Raw genomic sequence first — 7624 nt, forward strand, 5'->3', positions numbered from 1 at the left:
GGTTGAAAAGAAGCTCGTTTGTATTGCTTGTGCTACAACCCTCGTAAAATAAAATTTGATTTGATTTGATTTGATTTGTGAGAAATGACACTATCCGAATTTCCCAGCATTAGTAGATCTACCATTCACTATGAAATTAAATTAAACATCCAGCAACAGACACATTTCACAAATAACTCTGTCATGGTTTTATAGGTTGTGGAAGGGAAATAGCTTTTGCTTTGAAACACTGAGGCCCAGACCTGGGAACCCCTGTTTTGCACTTGGAGTATTCTCAAACATACTTGGTGTATTTTCAGAAAAATTAGTGTAACTCCACACAAGATATATTTTGAACATCCATGATTTTAACATGCTTGACACGCGTCAGCCACACCGTTAATTAAGTTTACCAATACATTTAAAACAAATGCTTCTTTCAATGTTTACTGACAAAAACTGTAATCATGTGTCAACATACTGTATTGGCTTCGAGATGCGCTTGTGATCGAGGAAAGTTTTTTTTTCCACTGACCGTACTGATCGTATTTAAGACAATCATGTGTACAAAATACGGCAAATTCGTATGGGTTCCCAGGTCTACTGAGGCAATCAACACGTGACTTTGTAGGCCAATCACGAATTAGCGGCGTGTCTACGCATGTGCTCGGCGATTTGTGCACTGAGGGACAAGATCACGTCGGCAATGCCAAAACTCAGCTCCGATGTGCTTACTTTCGATCAAACGAACCTTTTCATGGAGTGGACAGTGAAGAAAACACAGACAGCAGCTGACTGTCACTGGGATGTCAGTCGTTCGCATGCTTTTCACTGGCAACGATCGCAGGTCACGTGTGAACCACGCCCTTCGCTAGTAATTGGCCTACAATGTTGTTTGACCCAGTATTTTATAAGGTGAGCAACCTCTCCACATCCCATAAAACTTGAGTTGTTCCCGCACATTTTGTTTGTTTATCTTACCCACAATGCTGAGCGGGTCCGCTACTATGGTGACGAAAAAATCGGATATGGCCATGTTGACGACGAAGACGGCGTCTGTCCTCTGCAGAGCGCGTTGCGTGGCAACAGTTGATAAGATCAATATGTTGCCGAAGGTTCCCAGCACCGCCGCAGCGCCGACGATGCTTTTCAGACTTATGGCAAGGACAGGATTATGCGCGATGAACTCGTGGGGATCGAATTTTTTGACGGCCGCTGTGTCCCAACTTCTGTTTGTCCCATCTGTTTCGCATGAGAGGTTTTGTTCAGTTGCCATACTGCAATGGAAAAGACAAGAAAAGGAGGGGAAGGGCAGGATTGTGTGTGGCAAACTCGAAGGGCTCGTATCCCTAGATGGGGGTGGGAGGGGGGAGGTGGGGGGGGGGGGGTAGGTATCAGGCATGGGAATTACAAATTGTAAAAAAGGCTGAAAATTTGTAAGTAATAACAAAGTCGACGTCGCGAAGCACCTAGCCTTACTAGGAGGGTCTGGGGGCATGCCCCCCCCCCCCCCCCCCGGAATTTTGTACTCTCCAAAGAACCCAAATGGTGCAATTTGGTGTCATCTTAGCTCCAAGTTTGCCATTTAATTCAGTTTTTAGAACCATTTTTGCCTCCCCCCTTTTTTTTCCGGCGGAAACTTCTGCTTTTTCGGCGGAACAAAAAAAAACAATTCGGCGGAAATTTGCCTTTCGGCGGACAATTCCCATGCCTGAGGTATGTTGTTGTATGTATGCAATTGAGTTTACTTGCGGACAGGAATGTGTGAATGCGTTAATGCGTTAATGCGTTAATGCGTTAGTGTCTGTGCGTGATAGAGAGAGAGAGAGAGAGAGAGAAAGAGAGAGAGTGTGTGTGTGTGTGTGTGTGTGTGTGTGTGTGTGTGTGGTGTGTATGTGTGTGGTGTGTGTGTGTGTGTGCGTGCGTAAGCACATTGTATGGATCGAATACATTCATATAGACTATAATACACACCGTATAACCGGTTGATACGAAGAAACTACCCACGCTCCGGTTCAATCGATTTCAGCTCTCACGCGGCGGCAAAGCGAGGTGAGTTGCTCCACAAATTGCATCATAACTTTCACAAAAAGACATTTTATCGTATTATTGTTGTTTGCACTTTAGCATAAGAAGTATGCGTACCATATTTTAGAATTATTTTATTATTTAAATGCACTTGTAAAAGGGGAGCAGAGAATATTGACACATTTCAAGCGTTCTGCGCCAAAATGTTGACTTTTCATTGTTATTATGGAATATTTAATGCAAGTAAAAGATTATAGTCAACGGGAAAGTCAAGATTAATCAATTCTTGAAACATGAGTGTACTTTTTGGTCTTTGAAAAGTTGCAATTCGATTACACGTCAAGAAATCGCGTAGCAACCTTACAAATTGCCGGTTGATACTCTCACGCTTGCTTTATTTTGAAAGGTTGCGACTCTCACGCATACTCGGTTGCGACTCTCACGCAGTTTTTCAAATGGAAAACGGAGAATATTTCATGTCTTAGCATGTTTACTTGTTTGGATTTGATGCAAAATCTCTTATGTAGTCTCTTAATGTTTAAAACCTCTCTCTATCTCTCTGGGTGTGATAGTCGATCAAGAATTAAAATGGCAATCTCATGTACATTATATTTGTCAAAAAGTATCCAAGAATTTGTTTCTGCTATCAAAGTTAAAGCAATATGTCGATATCGCAACACTAAAACTATTTTATCATGCCCACATCTTATCCCATATTAATTACGCATCAACTCTTTGGGATGGCGTCTCTGATATTCACATGAAAAAATTAAACTCTCTACATCGTCGGGCAGCTAAAATCATGGTAAATGGTCCACAATTATCAGCTGATTTGAAGTTAAAGAATCTAAACTACCTGCCGCTAGTTAAACAGTTACAGTTTAATAAGACTGTAATGATGTATAAAGTATATCATGGCGAAGTGCCCATCTATATTCAGGACCTATTTCACAGAGTCACCGAAAGGTACGGGTCTATCAATTTTCTACCACCAATACCCAGGATTGATTTGTTCAAAACTAGTCAAGCCTTCTCTGGCGCTATGGTGTGGAACTCCATTCCGTCTGTAATAAGATCATTAACCTCACTAAAGAGTTTTAAACAAGCTCTGCATAATCATTTTATGTCTACCTAGTTGGCTATACTAGTCTTAACACGTGCAAGTAGCTGTCAACAATTGGCAAAGCTTTATGAATTACACAAATATGTTCTTTATTATATGTATTATGTGGAATTTATGTTGCGATTTTCCATCATCACTTCATCATCATCATCATCATCATCATCATCATCATCATCATCATCATCATCATCATCATCATCATTATCATTTACACCATATAATCATTATTAGCATTAGTGTAAACGTTGGTATCGTGTGAATTTTACCGTCGATCACTTTCCATGTGTTAACATGTTGCATGTTTCGCTTTCGATTTGTATGTTGCTTACTTTGCCATTTTATTGTTTATGTTTATTTGCTTGTTTGCTTACTTGTCGATTGTTTGCTGGTTCGTTCGTTTACTTTGTTTATTTGTCATGTTGCTTTACTTGTTTATCATTTATTAGATATTTGTATTAGAAGTAAGGACCGGTTGTAAGAAAAGGCGTCGCCTTAAACCTCTATCCTTGAAAAATAAAGTTCCATCATCATCATCATCTCTATCTCTCTCTCTCTCTCTCTCTCTCTCTCTCTCTCTCTCTCTCTCTCTCTCTCTCTCTCTCTCTCTCTCTCTCTCTCAGTTTGAACATTAAGAGACTACATAAGAGATTTTGCTTGCTTGCTTGCTTTATTTTGAAAGGTTGCGACTCTCACGCATACTCGGTTGCGACTCTCACGCAGTTTTTCAAATGGAAAACGGAGAATATTTCATGTCTTAGCATGTTTACTTGTTTGGATTTGATGCAAAATCTCTTATGTAGTCTCTTAATGTTTAAAACCTCTCTCTATCTCTCTCTCTCTCTCTCTCTCTCTCTCTCTCTCTCTCTCTCTCAGTTTGACAGACAGGGTCCCGCCAGCATTCATCCACAAAGCATTGATTGACTTGCAGATCTGGTCTGTTTCAGAATCAGAGTCGGCAAAGGCAAAGTGATTGTCACTTTAATTGAAACTGACGTGAGTGACACCAGCGTTGGAGAGAGCATGTTGCGTCACTGAGATATGTTTTTTACACAGTCACTGGGTCAGAACGGCAGAAATCCAAAAGTGTATGGACAACCTGCAGGACTTTTCAACGTTCGAGAGAACCCAGTCCTACCACGGAAGAAGAAGAAGAAGAGGAAGAAGAAGAAATCAAGCGAGGACGAAGATCTGATCAGAGACCTGACTAACTTCACTAAGACAAAGAGTAGGAGGGTTTCTAATGAAATCAACGAGCCGAGCCAAAGTATTAGTATTTACTTCATGTATTTCAGGTTTACATATTTACTCCACAATCCACTTCCAAACATGCCTCTTATACAGTTAGAAATGTAGTTAAATATAGTTTTTGATCATGAACAAGCAGAAATTCAAGTGAATCATGTCAAGAAAATCACCATGATCCTTGTTTTCCTCAATAACAGAGGATCTGCAACAGTGTGGGTTTTCTCGGACATTTACATTATCAAGGGTGTATTAGGGTATGAATGACAGCTCATACTGTCTGTAAAGAGGCGGTACACCCCGAGTTTGCCGAAACTACAATAGGGGAAAAGGGATCATAACAACTCTATGATGGGGAGAGGGGTCATGTATATATGTGTGTGTGTGTGTGTGGGGGGGGGGAAGAGAACAGGAATCAGTGGCAAAATACCGGACAAACAAAGATTGCCTGCATAAACGAGTAAATTGTTGGTTTTTTTTGCTCAAATAAAGCAAAAATCATTCGTGAGAGTCTCAACCAGAGAATAAAAACTTTGCGTGCGAGTCTCACCCTACCGAGCGTGAGAGTATCAACCGTCAATTTGTAGGGTTGCTACGCGATTTCTTGACATGTAATCGAATTGCAACTTTTCAAAGACCAACAAGTACACTCATGTTTCAAGAATTGATTAATCTTGACTTTCCCGTTGACTATAATCTTTTACTTGCATTAAATATTCCATAATAACAATGAAAAGTCAACATTTTGGCGCAGAACGCTTGAAATGTGTCAATATTCTCTGCTCCCCTTTTACAAGTGCATTTAAATAATAAAATAATTCTGGAATATGGTACGCATACTTCTTATGCTAAAGTGCAAACAACAATAATACGATAAAATGTCTTTTTGTGAAAGTTATGATGCAATTTGTGGAGCAACTCACCTCGCTTTGCCGCCGCGTGAGAGCTGAAATCGATTGAACCGGAGCGTGGGTAGTTTCTTCGTATCAACCGGTTATACGGTGTGTAATATCTGAGCTTGATCAATGGATTCACGTTCCCTTTCAAGTTATACGAATCAGGAAAAACGGATTTCAATCCGAAGTACAATAATAAGAAAATGCACAGAACCAATACAGGGGCGGACGAGGGGGGGGGGGGGGGGGGGGGGTTCTTGAGTATCCGGAACCCCCCCCCCCAGCCCCAATTTTTTTTTTTTTTTTTTTGGGGGGGGGGGGGGGGTTGTAGTTGTTGTTTGTGGTATTAATCAGTGACAAAATCTGCTGCCTGAAACTGGTAATGATCATCCTCAGAATGCACCAGATTGCACCATTTTGCATCCTTTTTTTCAAAATTTTCCGGGGGGGGCATGCCCCCCCCCCCCCCTAGCAAGCTATAGGCGCTTCGCGCCGTCGGCTCGGCGCTTCGCGCCTTCACACCCATATCTTCACAATATACATTTGGAAACCCCCCCCATAAAATGAACTGATCCGCCCCTAGCCCTGCAATAGTACCCAATATTGACGGACTGTGTGATGATATCTTCTGCTATGGTCTGTTGAGACAGTGATATCAAAATCTCGACCTCCGGTCTCGATTTTGATATCACTGTCGCGGACAGTTGTATGTAGTTATAAGGTTCCTTGGTCGGGCGTTGCTGACAGGTACCTGTGTCAAGGTGGGAAGACCGGTAGCTGGGCTTAGCTCAGTGATTCGCGCTTTGCACGCTTTGCACGCATTGCACGGGACGTTCACGGTAAGCTGCGCGCTATTTGTAGGGTTCACCGTTTACCTGGTTGCTGACTGAGAAATTCATAGGCATTCTTTTTTCTGTCTCGGCCGAGACCAGATGTTTGTTCGAACGGCTTCGAAATTCGGGTGTGAATTGTCGTTTGAGTTCGAAGTTATTTTCAGTAGTAATGTACGTCTACTGTGGACTTTGTTAAAGTCGGTTGCGTAAAGTGCGCGATGTTTTTCATTAGCCTGTGTGAGGTAAGTCAAATTTCTTGGTCTAATTGGATAGACTTTTGTCAGTTTTTGCTGAAGGTGAATTAGCGGCCGGTGGCAGGGGACCGGGAACCTACATTAGTTACCAGTTGTACTGTTTTGTCTCGTCTTTGTGTTGTTGTAAATAGTGTTCATCATAGTGTTTAAAAGGAAATCATTATAATGGTAAATTATATGGTAGAAGGAAACCAAAGTCTAGTCATTGTGCTTCCTCCTCATCCCTAATAATGATGTCTATTGGAGGAGGAAGTCACGTGTCTTATATTTTTGGGGAGATTTTTGACTTTGGCCTTCTAGGCTTTCAGTGTTTACTGTCGAAGACAGACCGGACGGGAAGGTGCGAACCCTAGCTTCACAGCATGGAGGAGGCTCCACCACGCTGCTGCTTGAGCAGCCAGTTTGGACTCTCGCATCGTCACCCCCACGCTGCTGTGTGAGCAGCCCCTCTGGATCTTCTCCGAGGCTTCATTACGCTGTTTTGAGCAGCTATCTTGTAACGTCACAGCGGCGCAACCACGCTGCTGTTGGGCAGCAACATCGAACCGGCGCCGTCGCTGCAGAGTGTGTGCCGTGTGACAGCTCTCAACTGGGCTGATTCTCTCACCCCCGCGACAGAGACGCAGGTGTCGACCCGAGGGCGCACCCCCCCCCCTGAATTCGTCGAACGTGTAGATAAGTACTTTCTTACGATAGATATCATTTATGGAATGAGGAGGGCCTTTATGACGTACGTGCTTTGTGTTTGACTATCCTGATTGTCTCGTATGTCGTTTGTTGACATTATTTTGACTGTTGTGTACTTTCTCATGTTCATTATGTTCATCTTCATATTGTCGTGTTAACCCTTCCATTGTTCCATCCATCGTCACCCCCATATTTCACCCAACTGGGAACTATTAAATACTTTCATTTATTTACATTGGTGTTCTGTGAGTGCTGTGTGGTGTGGCCAAAGTTTTTGTGTGAAAAACTAAACATGCAAACGTGCATGCACACGACAATGGCGAGCTTGCCAGGATAAATCCTTTTTGAATTCAAGGAATTCACTTCATTTTTGTCGTTGGCCACACTTCCCATACACTGGACACTGATGTACTGTAGTTAATTAGCTTTTGTTGTTGTTGTCTGGTAACCTTGTGGGTTGCCTGTCCTTGTTGCCAGTCAGCTGTGCCTTGTTTTGATTTTTCATGTTTTGGCTAACCGTTTGCTAGTTGGTTCTTGTTTATGGAACTTCGTTCTGGTCGTGTTCTTGATGATAGTGCTATC

This window comes from Littorina saxatilis, linkage group LG4, assembly GCF_037325665.1.
Source record: "Littorina saxatilis isolate snail1 linkage group LG4, US_GU_Lsax_2.0, whole genome shotgun sequence".
Classification (NCBI taxonomy): Eukaryota; Metazoa; Mollusca; class Gastropoda; order Littorinimorpha; family Littorinidae; genus Littorina; species Littorina saxatilis.